This window comes from Schistocerca serialis, chromosome 3 (genome assembly GCF_023864345.2).
Source record: "Schistocerca serialis cubense isolate TAMUIC-IGC-003099 chromosome 3, iqSchSeri2.2, whole genome shotgun sequence".
Taxonomy (NCBI): domain Eukaryota; kingdom Metazoa; phylum Arthropoda; class Insecta; order Orthoptera; family Acrididae; genus Schistocerca; species Schistocerca serialis.
This window is the reverse complement of record NC_064640.1, coordinates 410,393,828-410,409,103: the sequence shown is the minus strand read 5'-3', so window position 1 is coordinate 410,409,103 and position 15,276 is coordinate 410,393,828. Positions and strand designations below refer to the sequence as shown.

Here is a 15,276-nt window from a genome sequence, read left to right as displayed (position 1 = left end):
GGTCACTATAGCCGGTATCAAAGTTTTCTGATGTACACTTGTCCATGTTTACACATACCTGATCAAGGAGAGTGACACTAGTTTTAGTTACATGTGTTGGAGAGCTAACAGTAAGACAAAGATTGTAGGCTTTTATAATATTTAAAAATGTTTCCCTGTGAGGGCTATGGCTCAGAAAGTCAATATTAAAATCACCACATAGTACCACTGTTTTCTCAGTTGTCTTAAGTTTGCCTAAAGCAAGGTCCAATTTTTTGAAAAAAAAAACACTTATGTTGCTAACAGGAGATCTATACACACATAAAATAATAGTGTTTTCAGACATTAACTCAACAGCTGAGATTTCAAAGTCTCTTTCACAACCAAGTTTGCAAACAGATGTTATACTCTTATAATCTACATTTTCTTTTACATATATACAAGTTCCCCCATGTTTTGATTCCATTCTACAAAATAATGGAGTTTTTGATATATTATTGAGGATTCATATTGTTATTTCTAAAAGAAAGTTAGTTTTATTACAGATTTTTTACAATTAGGAGTGAGATAGCACAGGTGGAGTTATCATGCTACTGATACAAAATAAAATAAATATTATTAATACAAAACAAACACATTATATTAATACAAAATAAAATTCAATAAATATAAAAATAAACTATAACTATTACAAAATTAAATTCAACTGATGAAAAATAAAAATCAGTCAAGGTAACATAGGTAACATAATCAACATAGGTAATAAGGTTAGTAAAACTAACAAAATTAAATACCAGTTAATGACACATTATTGAAATTAATATAGGAAAACTGACACAGTAGTAGAATTATTACATGACTATATTGATGGAGTAGTGGTGACACAAAAGGTAGGCATGTAGGTCGTAAGTTGTTATCAGTTCTTTTCATTGAAAACCCTTTCCTTTAAGTGTGGTGGAATGTCTGTGTTCTGTTTTAGGGTAATGAGTTCCTCTGCAATGTCTTCATACGTAGAAGTGGTATTGTGCATGAGGTTTGGTTTAGTTGTTTGTCTGGGTCTTGTGGTTAATATATTTTTCATGTTGGGTCTGTTTGTGATAATATGGAATTTTTATCAGGTGCATAGTTGTTTGAGTCTGGTCTGTAATCGGGTACTGTTGAGGTGGTTGGAGAGGGGAGACAGAGGGTGCATCAGAGTAAGCTGCATTCAGAGACAAAGAGCCATTCTATTTTGTTTTTTGAGATGCCAGCAACTGGAGAAGTATTGTAAGTGTTAAGTCTATTGTTGATGCTGTGGCTGTTGGAGTGTCCTAGTGCATATCGAATATGTGATATGATGGTTCCAATTTAGATACTTGCAAGGTAAGCTCCAAGGTTTGGCACCTTGTGGTTGCACATCCTAGAGTTGGAGTTGGAAGTATCTTTTGTCAATATTTGACTTTCACGGAGTGTTTCAGGCTCTGAATAGCATGGTCTGAATCTTATGAGGGGTACCCAAAAAAATAAAATAAAAATAAAAACAAAAAAAAAATTATAATGGCAAGCTAAGTGAACAATGTGCAGCTGTGAAACTTTTTTTTTTCCTACTTGGTAAAAATGGTGATAAAACCGTTTTAATGTTGGAAACAGCTTACCAAGATGATGCTATGGTAAAAAACTGAAGTCACCCCTTAAAAAAAAGTTGTCAAGTCAAATAAAACATCAAAACAATGCTGGTTTGCTTTTCTGATGCCAAGGGAGTAGTTCATTCAGTTTGTTCCCCCAGGTCAAACCATCAATCAAACCTCTGATTTGGGAGTTTTAAGAAGATTGGGCAACAGTGCTTGTAAAAAGAGACCTGATTTGTGGCAGACAGGAGACTGGTTCTTCCACCATGACAACACACCTGCACACACCCATCTCTGTGAAACAATTTTTGGCTAAAAATGGCATGGTTCTGCTGCCCCACACATCTTACACACCTGAAATGGCTCTGTGTGACTTTCATATTTCCACACATGAAAAGGGGCATGAAAAAATGCCAATTTCACAAAATGGAAGAAGTCAAGAAAAAAGAAGGGAGGAGCTGTCAGCCATTTCTAAAGATGACAACAAAAAATGTTTCGAACAGTGGAAGCACCAGTGGGACAAATGTATTAGTTGTAATGGAGAGTATTTTGAATAGGATAAGGTTGTTTTGTAAACAATTTGAAAATACATATACCTTTTAAAAAATAATTCTGGTTTTTTGAGTACCCCTTGTATTTGGGTTTGGTTTTATTCTCCACTGCCTCATTCAGTTCTGTAGTTGGGTCAGGTAGTGACTCATTTGATGTTGAATGATGTTTGTGGAGGCAACAGGACACCAACAGACAGTATCATCTTCACATACCTCTACCCGTTCATTGGTGTGTTGTGTCTTGGGAATGTCTGTTGTGTGTAGGGTGTATAGTAGAAGAGATAAATTGCCACCTTGTGCAACTCTTGCTTGGGGAGTGAACTCAAAAGATGTGGCATCATCAATGTGGACTTTGCACTGTCTGTCTTTTAATAATTTGCTGATTAATCAAGCTGATTCAGGATGCCAATGTTTATCAGTTTATATACTAGCTCACCATGCAATATCTGACGGCCGGTGTGGCCGTGCGGTTAAAGGCGCTTCAGTCTGGAACCGCGTGACCGCTACAGTCGCAGGTTTGAATCCTGCCTCGGGCATGGATGTGTGTGATGTCCTTAGGTTAGTTAGGTTTAATTAGTTCTAAGTTCTACGCGACTGATAACCTCAGAAGTTAAGTCGCATAGTGCTCAGAGCCAGAGCCATGCAATATCTTGTCAAGGCCCTTTAGATGTCAAGGATGGCAGAGTGCACTACCTTATGTTTATGGTCTTTGTGACATGTGTAGAGAGTCTTAGTAGAGGGTCTAGGGTTTATCTGTTTTTCTGAAGCCAGACTGGCCGTTGGGGAGAAGACTGTTGGTGTTGGAGAATTCTGTCAGTCTTTCAGGAAAACAGTGTGAGTTGAGATCATGTGACTTGAATTGACTTGACGTGACGGTGCTGTAATGGTGCCATGATGGACAGTGTGAATTGGCCCTTAGGTTACTGTCAGATGACTGCATGAGCTGAAATTTTGTGGTGTTTGTACACCATCAGGAGTCATCTGTCAATTCGGAGCTCGGTGGACTGTGCAACCTTATTCCCATGAAGGCTTGGATGTTATTTTCGGATAGTCATATTGCAAACAACATGGAACTGCAAAAATCAAAACTTTGTTACAGCCAAAGAGATCAGAATAAATCGAATATAATATTTTAACCTCCTTGGTTACAACACTGTACACGAATTGGCGCTGTGGGGCTATGGCACCGTACACAAGACGTAAACTTTCTGACCTCATTGACAAATATGAAATGTTCATACTCGAATTTCATGAAAGCATGAATACTGTTTCTTAAATTCCCAGAGGGATTTGTATGTATGATTTTGGGACCAAGATAAATCATTAATAATGACATGTTACTTTGATTCAGTTTTTATGAAATGTGCAAGGGCAAATGATGGCGCGAAGGTGTAGAATGATCACTGAGTTTGGAAAACCTAAAAAAAAAAATGTTATAGTTATCAGTGGATGGACCTTGAAAACCTCTGAGTGACTTTGACAAGGAAATGCAAGAATCCTTCGATGTTCTAGAACTGCTAAAAATTGGTACCAGTACCTTTCTGCATATACTACATGGCACTTTCAAAACAGACATATCCAGAACTAACTAGGAAAGTGTGCCATTTTTAAAGTGTTTATTATTCATTTAATGATTCTCCTGCACGGAGGTCATAATAGACTGAGATAAACAAATCTTCATTCTTTCCTACGTCACATTGTGGAACAGGATGGATCGATACAGCTGAAGCAGCTGCGGAAATTGTTAGACATATTCGAAGTTATGTTATCGAGAGAAATAAATGAAAAACCATTCCTTGGTCATCAAGTTTCAGAATTGTTTTTGAAACTGTAATAACAAATTGCTAGCTCCAAAACTGACATTCCTTAGTTAAACAGGACATTTGTTGGAAACATTTTTACTGAGTTTTTAGACCAATGCCCCAATGGTTGCATTTCAGTTTGATGAACTACATAACCTTATGAACATTTTGATGCAGCCAGTTGTGAAACTGTACATCTTAAATACCAAAAAGTCATCTTTACTGAAAATTGACGTGTACCGTAGAATGTAGAGAATCTGATTATGGCAAGACATTTCGACTTTGATTTTGCTACAAGAAGTGCATTAAAAAAACTTAAGAATGTGTCTGAAGAAGAAATACTGTTGCTAAAGGAAAGCATGCAAACATGCATTATTGGCATACTAGGGAAGTTGCAAAATAATTCACCCCTCAAGTACGACTTAACACATGCGATTTTCTGCTTGAATCTGGAAGTTGCATGAAACCACAAAATAGCTCAAAGGAGATCGACAGTTTGTCTTCAAATTTCTATATCAAACCGAAGAATGTTGGGTTCAAAGGCAGCCTGTGTCAAACTTTTATTTGTCAAGATTTGCAGATAAAGAAGATTTGAAGGAGAGATGTTCAAGGGAAGGGAAAATTGTCTCGATAAATTCTGAATTGGTGTAATCAAATTAGCTTCAGAATCATGTTTCTGAGATTTTGTGTGAATTATTTTAATTGTTTCACATGGAGATGGTTCTGTTGAGGGGTGCTTCTCCGTAAACTCTGAATTTATAGTAGAAAATCAAACAAAAACAGCGTTATTGCTCAAAGGAAATATATTACTCAGTCCAGGATGCTAATGGAGTCAACAGTTTTCACAGTGCCCATTCTGTGTACAAAGACAATATGAAAAATAAGGAGATAAGAAGGTGAAAGAGAAAAGGAGAAATGATATATATCTGTGAATTATACTACTAAAGAAATGTCTTGTAATGAATTATAGATATTCTAGTAATTATGAATGTATATGTTTGAAAACAAGATGTTTTCATGTCAAATTAAATTAAAGAATAACCTGGAAAAAATTTGCGTTGAAAAACCTGGTAAAGGCTAGGAATTTGAAAATGATGAATTGCTGGACACACTGTTCCTTGATCAGAGTCCCAGTAGTTTGACATATGAGCAAGAATTCTCATTTGTTCAAACAAAATCTTATGTTTATTTAATAGGCTGTGCTCAGCCACCATTAATTTTCAGAAATTCCTGTATTTAAAGTGATGCTGACACTCAAGACTGGTTGACAACAGTCCGTGTAGACTGGCCCACTAACTTTTACAACACTAGCAAGGAATATTGTAAATCCCTGGCACTCTGTCCAAGATTATCTTTAATACAGCGTAACATTTCTTTTATTTTCTTCCATGGCCGGAAGACTAGTCTGATTCTTTGCCTGTTTAGTTCTCTACCCATCTTACTAGTTGTTGCACCACAGAATGTGTTAGTGGTCCTGGCTTGGTTGAACAGCTATGCATCTTCTCCTTCTCCACCTCCCTTGAAAATTTTATATTTGTAAGTGTACCATGCATTTGGTTGATGAACGTCTTCCACATTTCACTGCCATGCAGCGAGATTAAAAATTCACTATCAACATATCTGAAGAACTATGATGGATGTAAGGGAACAATGTTCAACATTGATCTTCGAAATCATTTTTATCCAAATACACCCCTCATCCACACACAAATATAACTGCTATAATGCATAAGGGATTAGTATTGGCATGAATCAACATATTTGCTTAAAAAAATAAAATAAAAAAATTCTCAAGCAAAAGTGTTTTTAATTTTTAGCACACTTGTTAAACCACAAATCATTTCTAAATATTCCCCATAGTAATCCATTAAATTTCAGGCATGCAGCCGCACAAATAAAATTTCCTCTACTGATATTTCAGCCGCGTATCGTCCGGCCATCTTCAGAGCGAGTCACAAGACTGATGACAAGGTGCCAGGAACGGCCTTATATGCTCCACCGTGGCGGTACTGCTCATGCGGGTCACAGATGCTGGTCGGTGGCAGACACATATGCTTACACATGCGCCGCCTGTGGGGAAGGTGTACAGACATTCGATTCACTTATCGACGTTTGATCGGCGGCGGTGACATGATGACGACTTCTCTGCAGTTTAATTACTCCAAGTGCCGGATTCCATGCTTTGTCCAAATTAAAACCATGATCTCTGTTTATTAAATTGTTGGCTAATTGAATTTCTATAGCTTCCTTGAATACAGACTCCCAAAAAGAAGAGGTGGATGTTAAAATCTTCACATCACTGTAATTCATGGAATGACCCGTATCGATACAATGTTCTTCCACAGCTGACTTGTCTGGTTGTAATAAGCGTGTGTATCTTCGGTGCTCCACACACCTCTCATGAACGGTGCGTGTTGTTTGACCTATGTACGACTGCTCACAATTTCCGCAAGGAATTTGGTACACACCTGCTTTACGAAGCAGTAAATCATCCTTCACAGAGCCGAGTAAAGCTGCAATCTTCGTGGGGAGCCGGAAGATCACCTTAACACAGCGTTTCTCAAGAATACGGCCTATCTTTGAAGAAAGAGCACCCACATAGGGCAAAAACGCATTAGATCTGAAAAAATTACTATCATCTTCCCCACCACATACCTGCTTTTTAGGTTTTGCATCGAATGCTCTACGAATTTGTTGCAGAGAATGTCCATTGGATTTAAAAATGCTCTTGAGGTATGTTAGCTCTCCTGGCAAATTGTCTTTATCGGATATACAGTGCGCCTGATGCACTAAGGTCTTAAGGACACCCATGGTCTGTGAAGGGTCATGCCAGCCAGCTACTGTCATGAAGATATAGATTTGTGTGCGTTGGTTTCCGATATACGGCATGTCCTAATATGCCATCACTTTTACGGTGAATGACAACATCCAAAAAGGGGAGGCAGCCTTCTTTTTCTATTTCCATAGTAAATTTAATGCTAGCATGAATGGAATTCAAATGCTCAAGAAATCGATGTAATTCATCCATACCATGGGGCCATACCACGAATGTGTCGTCCACGTACCTCTTCTTTTTGGGAATCTGTATTCAAGGAAGCTATAGAAATTCGATTAGCCAACAATTTAATAAACAGAAATCATGGTTTTAATTTGGACAAAGCATGGAATCCGGCACTTGGAGTAATTAAACTGCAGAGAAGTCGTCATCGTGTCACCGCCGCCGATCAAACGTCGATAAGCGAATCGAATGTCTGTACGCCTTCGCCACAGGCGGCGCATGTGTAAACGTATGTCTGTGCCACTGACCAGCATCTGTGATCCACATGTGCAGTACCACCACGGTGGAGCATATAAGGCTGCGCCTGGCACCTTGTCATCAGTCTTGTGACTCGCTCTGAAGATGGCCGGACGATACCTGGCTGAAATATCAGTAGAGGAAATTTTATTTGCGTGGCTGCATGCCCGAAATTAAATGGATTATTCATTACGCTGCGAGAAGTTGAAAATTCACATTCCTCATAGTGATTGCTCGTACAAGGAACAGACTGAAAAACCTGTGCTGCAACAGGAAATGGGTTACCTGTGAGAACATGCCTGTTTCCTATCAACTGATCTAGAAATATTTTCAACAGCCTGTACTGCATGACCACCAAGCTTGAAGATAAAATGAAAGACCAGAGCCACAGACTCTGCCATGATGACTACAAATATTTTGTTATTTACATAGTGCAGAGCATGACAGAAGAAACCTAGGTTTTGTTTTGCCATTTAAGCGATTTGGTTTTGTCCCCCATGCCTGCTCTCCATTTTCTTCCAGTAAACTGTGTGAGAGGGGTTTATTGGTAAGGCACTGGACTCATATTTGGAAATATAAAATCCCCATATTGTCATTCAGATTTAGGTTTCGTGTAATTTCCTTCAATCAACAAAGGCAAAGGCCAGGTTATGTCTCTTTTGAAAGAAATAGGTGATTTCCCTCTCTATCCTTTTGCAAAGTGAGCATTTACTCTCTCTCTCTCTCTCTCTCTCTCTCTCTCTCTCTCTCTCTCTCTCTCTCTCTCTCTCTCTCTCTCATGACCTTGTTGTCAATATGACATTAATCCTTAAGATCCACTCCTTCTTTGAAGAACTTATGTACGGGGCCGACAAAAGTATGGAAACATCAAAAACGCTACACATTACTAATCCTAATATGGTGTAGGAATACTGTTGGCATTCAATTGGAATTGGTAAATAAGGTCCTGTGTGGTTTTCAAGGGAATCTTATAACATTCTTCTTGCAAAATAGTGGCAAGTTCAGGTAATGATGATACAGGTGGATAGCACACACCTTTCTCTCCAAAGTAAACATTGAAGGGCAAGGAGTTACAATAATTCATCCTCCTGCTCCGAAAACCAGTCTGGTCTCCTGCATTTATTGAGGACTGTGCTTGTGCCAGACAGCCAACAAACCATTTTAGTGGGCTTGTCATGGTCCATAATGTGCCTTTCAGCATTTTGTATGGTGGCTCGACATTTTTGAGTCATAACATTGGCACATTTAAGTCATTTTGTGAGAACTAGTTATGTACAGTGAGGTCACAAAAACATGGGATAGCATAATGCACATATGCAGATGGTGGTAGTATCATGTACACAGAGTATAAAAGGACATTGCTTTGGCAGAGTTGTCATTTACACTCAGGTGATACATGCGTAAAGGTTTCTGATGTGATTGTGGTCACACAACAAGAGTTAACAGACTTTGAACACGGAATAGTAGTTGGAGCTAGATGCGTGGGACATTCCATTTCAGAAATAGTTAGGGAATTCAGTATTCCAAGATCCACAGTGTCAAGAGTGTGCTGAGAATATCAAATTTCAGGCATTACCTCTCACAGCAGACAATGTAGTAACTGACAGCTTTCACTTAATGATGAGAGCAGAGGTGTTTTCACAGTGTTTACATTGCTAACAGACAAGCAGTACTGTGTGAAATAACCACAGAAATCAATGTGGGATATAACGATGAATGTATCCATTGGGACAGTGCAGAAAAATTTGGTGTTAATGGGCTATGGCAGCAGAAAATCAATGGAAATGCCTTTGCTAACCACACATCATCATCTGCAGCACCTCTCCTAGGCTTGTGACCATATTGGTTGGACACAGATGACTGGAAAACTGTGGCCTGGTAACATGAAGCCATAGACCTAAGTTGTCAGCAAGGAAGTGTGCGAGCTGGTGGTGGTTCCATAATAGTGTGGGCTGTGTTTACATGGAATGGGTCCTCTGGTCCAACAGAATTGATCATTGAATGGAGATGGTTATGTTCAGCTACTTAAAGACAACATCGTAATTTTTATGGATGACAATGCACCATGCCACTGAGCCACAATTGTTGGACTGGATTGGATTGTTTGGGGGAAGAGACCAAACAGCGAGGTCATCGGTCTCATCAGATTAGGGAAGGACGCGGAAGGAAGTCAGCCGTGCCCTTTCAAAGGAACCATCCCGACATTCGCCTATAGCGATTTAGGGAAATCACGGAAAACCTAAATCAGGATGGCCGGACGCAGGATTGAACCGTCATCCTCCTGAATGCGAGCCCAGTGTGCTAACCGCTGTGCCACCTCGCTTGGTCCACAATTGTTCACAATTGGTTTGGAGAATAGTTTGGACAATTGGGGCAAATGATTTGGCCTGCCAGATCATCCAAAATGAATCCCATCGAACATTTACGTGACATAATCAAGAGGTCAGTTCATGCACAAAATCCTGCGCTGGCAATACATTTGCAATTATGGACAGCTATAGAGGCTGCAAGGCTCAGTATTTCTCCAGGGCACTTCTAGTGACTTCTTGAGTCCACGCTACATCGAGTTGCTGCACTACACCAGGCAAAAGGAGGTCTGACATAATATTATGAGGTATCCCATGACTTCTGTCACCTCAGTGTAGATAACTGATGGATTTTCAATCACCTGGAGATGTTAATTCAGAATGAGACTGATTGTGGCATAATAAACATAAATGAAATACAGCTGTGGTGTTTTTTATTAACATTTACATTATTCAGCTGTGGAGCACAAGATGATCAAAATTAAAAATGTAAGTTAACTTAGGTAGGTAGTACAAACATTGATACACTGCCTGTTTATACTCATTTCTGTTCTTGCTCAATAGCTTTTTGTACTGCTCCTCCACCCCTGTACACTGATTACTGGAACATTAGCTTTTCTAATGTATCTGCTTGAAGGTATTTTATTGTTTTCCAGGCATCTCTTGCTTTGTTAGCTCCAATATGCCTATTGACTCCTCACACATTTTGTCTTACATCAGCCGTTTTGCTGTAGAAACTGCTTTTTTAACCTCTCTATTATATCTTGCATAGCAGTTCCTATCATCACTGTCCTATGTAATTAATCACTTTATTCCTCAATACCCTCTATCCATACCAGATTCATTTTCTTAGAACTGTCCTTTACTCCTAAGACCACTTGCCCTGCCCTATCAATGCATTCCTTCATCTCATTGTATGTTGTTGCTGCTGTGTGTTCATTGATGTTCCTAATATTATTTAATTTGTAGGCCAATCTCGTTTTGTTTAGAGATTTCACAGAACCTTGTAAACTTTCCAGATTATGTCTGGATGTTTCCTCTAGTTTACTGTTCTCTTCAGTCTTACAGAGGATGTTTCTTTTTTTTATAATTTACTAGTACTTTTGTGTTGATCAATATTCTGCATTTCTGTAGGCTCAAACATCTTGCCTCTTTAATTCTGAATTTTGCAGTTGTGTCATATAGTCTGTTATGAATCTTAACTTCCTTGGAGGTTGTGCCTGTGTATACATCAATGAGCCAGAACATTATGGCCAACTGTTTAACAGCATGTTGCTCCACTTTCCAATCACAGTACAACAGAGATTCTGCTTGGCATGGAGTCTACAAGTCCTCAACAGGATTCCAGAACTATGTGGAACCAGATGTCTACATACAAGTCAAGCAATTCCTGCAAATTACAGGATGGTGATTTACAGGCATGCAGCTGGTGCCCGATATGTGTTCCAGCAGGTACAGATCAGGCACATTTCCTGGCCAGGACATCAGTGTGAGTTCACTATAATGCCACTGTAGCTTGATTCAAACCTTGCAACAAGGACAGTTATACTGCTGGAAGATATCATCACAATAGCGGGAGACTTCAAGCATGAAGTGATGCAGGTGGTCCACAATAACGTTCATATAGTTCAACTGCTGTCATGATGCCTTCAATTACCACCACAGGACTCATGTAAGCCCAACTCAACCCATAGCATAATTCTGCCCTCACTGGCCCACATCTAAGGTGCGATGGATGTTTCGTGCAGCCATTCTCTTAGTATCCAGAAATGTGATTCATTCAACAGGCAATGTGTTTCTATTTATCCACAGTGAAAACTAAGTGATGCTCTGCCCACTGCAATCACAACTGACAATGTTGTTGGATCAACACAGTAACTCATAGGGCTTGTGTGATGTAGAGCTTCATGTTCAACAATGGCCTCAGAATGGTGTGCTCCAAAACACTTGTGCCTGCACCAGCATTGTACACTGTCATTAGATTTGCCACAGATTGCTTTCCTAGTCTAGATTACACAGTGGGGGATCCTCCAACCAGTATGTTTTGTGATGAGCTGTGGTTGTCCAGTACCATATGGCCTACTTGTTATTTCACCGTCCTTCAACCACTTTCCATGGGTGCTCATGAAAATAGTACACCAACAAGCAACCAGCTGTGCCATTTCAGAGATTCTTGTTTCCAACCACAGCACCACAACAATGTGTCCTTTGTCAAAACCACTTATATCAGTGGATTTCCACATTTACGGTCCGTATCTTTGCTATAATGACGGCCAATTAATCTCTCTCCTGCTTACATTCTTTCCTTACCAGAGGATTTAAATGTGTCTGTAACAAGTTCCATTTACAAGAAAGGGAACAGACAGGATTATATTCATTATAGAGGCATCAATGTAACCACCTTGATAGGAAGGTTGTATGGTCAGATTTTGGGAAACAGAATCAAAGCAGAAAGCGTAGGCATCAAAAACAGAGAGGAATTAGAGCAGGGAGATTGTGTATTGGTAATACTGTATATTCTCTGTATAACAGTTGGTAGAAAAAAGATATGAAATAAATTTGGAAACACATTTAGTGTTCATGGATTGTGAAACAGCATATGTCAACACTGAACAAACCAAGCAGGTAGATCTTGAAATATCAGACAATGTAAACAATATGTGTGAAAGATATAAATCCCTAGGGAGTATAATTAATAAACATTGAACATGTGGAGATGACTAGAGAAACTGATTGAATTAAGGGATTGTGGAAAAGAATCACAATAAGATCGAAGCTGCACGATGGACTTTCTAAGATGAGCATCGAGGATCTCCTGCTTGGAACACAGGAAAAAGTGAGGATGTGTGGGAAATAGCATATGAGAAAGATCCCATGATGGATGAAATAGAATGCAGATAACTGTTGTTATTTGGACACTTTATGAAAATGGGACAAGAAAGAATACACCAAAGTGTGTTTGAATATAGACTGTCAAACAGAAAGTGCAGAGGAAGATCATGACTTAAATGGATTCAAGGGATGGAAAGGTGTATGCCCAATAAAAATTTCACTGTTGAAGGCACACTGATGTTTTCCACTGGGCGTCAGATGAAGGATGTAACGAGTGGTATTTATTTGGGCTGACTCCCGATCCAGTAGTGATTATATGCTGCTCTCATGACTAGTGTGTGTAACCGTTCATTTTCTTTTGTTTATTTTCAGTTGCCAGTAACTACAAATTAATAGCAAGATGGCTGGAAACTTTTCCTTGGAACAAAGAAAGTGCATTGTAAAGTGTTATGGGAAATGTGAAAACATGAAAGAAGTACTGGGACAAGTGTGAGCAGAGTTTGATGCTGCGTCACCATCATGTATAACAACGGAATTGCACGACAAGTTTGAGAAAGTGGATGAGAGAGGGCTAGATCCAGTGGTACAAGGTTTCATGAGATCCCAAAAGAAGTCCTAAGGCGAGCTGAACACGAATCAGGTGTAATCACGTCAAGTGTTCACTGCATTTTAAAGTAAGCAAAATAGAAACCCTACACTCCCAGGTTGCTTTACATGATGACTGATGATGATCAAGATAGGCACCTAGAATTTTGTGAATAGATTTGTGATAATGAACAGTTGACCGATGTCATTTTTTGGTGAGGCATTGTTTAAATTGAATGGAACTGTCAATCACTACAACTGTGGGCAAGAGAGAATCCCGATATTACAGAAGAATGAGCTTTTAATCTTTCTGGGTTGTCACTGTGGTGTGGTATGTCTGTCAAAGAACTTGATGGACCATTCTTATTTGAAGGAATAGTGATAGGTGTAAAGTACCTTACCGTGTTGCAGAAACGAATTGTGCCATCTGTTCACCAACTGTACAGAAATGAAGACTGGTTTTTCAACAAGATGGCACACTGTGTCATTCCCGTTGCAATGTTTGGCAATTTCTGGATGAAACATATATTGAGAGGTGGATAGGCTAATGACAAACTGTTGAGTTTCCACCCAGACTTCTCAAGCTAATCCTCTTAGTCTTCTTTTTGTGGGGAACTCTAAAGGACACTGTCGTGAGAGAGGTGATTATGACTGCCTGTGGATCCATTCCAATGGCAACCATAGTGTGTGTGACGATCTGTTCTGCCATCTTTCAGGTTCTGTATTAATGCCAGTCGAGGACATCTGGAACATCTTTAACAGTAAAACATCATTAATAATTTCTGACCATATATGCAACTTAAAAATTCATAGTTTTATTTATCTTTGTTTGCATTATTAAAGTTCAAACAGTGTAAACCCTTTTGTGGAATACAGTGTACAGTATTAATGGTATGCTATTTGATTCAGTCTTGTCAATTAAATGTCTAGGCATTATGTTATGAAACAACATCCAATACAACAAGCACATAATGTCTGTTGTAGAGAAGGTGAGTGGCTGACTACAGTTTGTTGGGAGAGTTCTGGGAAAGTGTAGAGTATTAAAAAAAATTCACATTAAAGGAAGACATCTAAGTAGTTCAGAGGTGTTCATTACATGTTGGTTCAGTCAATACAAGAGTGTTACAGAAATGCTTTTGAGCTGATATGGGAAGCTTATATGGGGAAGAAGGCAAGATTTACTTGAAACACTATTGAGGAAGTTTGGAGAACCAAAGTTTGTGACAAACTGGCAGAGCAATTCTACTGCCCCCAGTGCTCATCTTACAAAAGGACAAAATAAGACATACAGGCAGTCATCTTCCCTCACTCCATATTTGAGTGAAACAGAAATGGAACAGCTACCAATCATCATCTTCTTCTAGTTCTTTTCCACAGCATTGTCTTGCTCCTTGTACCTGTTGCAACCCCCCTCCCCCCTCCCGACACCCCATATTTTAATCATATTCAGTTTCCTTTTGATAATTTATTATGTATTTTATGTCTGATTCTTAAATTATTATTTCTTGTTTCCCTACCATCTTCCACCAAGTCTAGTTATTCTTTTTCCTGCATTTATATGCATTTACTTTTCCAATACATCATATTATTTTCAAGATTTTTCTCACATTTATGATCCACAAACTGCATCCAACTCATTGTTCATTCACTGAAAGTTGAATTATAATCCACTGATTCTCCAAGTCCCTTTCCATACCTTGTGTTTCTCCATACGCAAGATTCAAAATAACACCTCCTTGTCTCCAGCATCATCATCACATTTTTTTGTTTATCTCTTATTGTCTGCTGTTTGCTTCATTCTCCTGTTGAAACAGTGGCCTAATAATTTCCCAAAGCTAATGGAGGGATAGATGGCTAATTAGAAATTTATATTTGAACCAGAGAGCAAGAGTAAGAATAGGAGGTGTGATGGGTGAAGAAATTGAACTGGGAAAAGGTGTAAAAGAGGGTCATTGTTTATCACCAACACTGTTTAGTATCTGGAGGAAATTATTAATGAAAGTTTTGATGGAAGGAGAGGAGTTTGTATAGGGGGTCAGAGAGTGGAGTGTATAAGATTTGCAGCCAACATGGTTGTGATGGCAGAAAGTGCAAGAGAGATGGAACAAATGTTAGATGATCTAAACACAAAATTAGAAGAATATGGAATGAAGATTAAAAAGAAGAAAACAAAATGAGTGTTAATTGGAGGAAAGGGGAGAAAATGCCATTTGAAAATAGGGGGAGAGGAAATAGAGCAAGTGAATAACTTCAATTACTTGGGAAGTGTAATAATGGATGATATGTATTGCTCAACAGAAATTAGGAAAATAATTGCAA

General features: G+C 38.8%; 1 protein-coding gene across 2 annotated transcripts in view; it reads left to right on the top strand.

Annotated features, from left to right (window-relative positions):
- Window positions 1-15,276, top strand: part of LOC126470273 (probable cytochrome P450 CYP44) — a 279,280-nt gene that overhangs the window by 159,908 nt on the left and 104,096 nt on the right. The gene's annotated exons all lie outside the window — the stretch shown is intronic.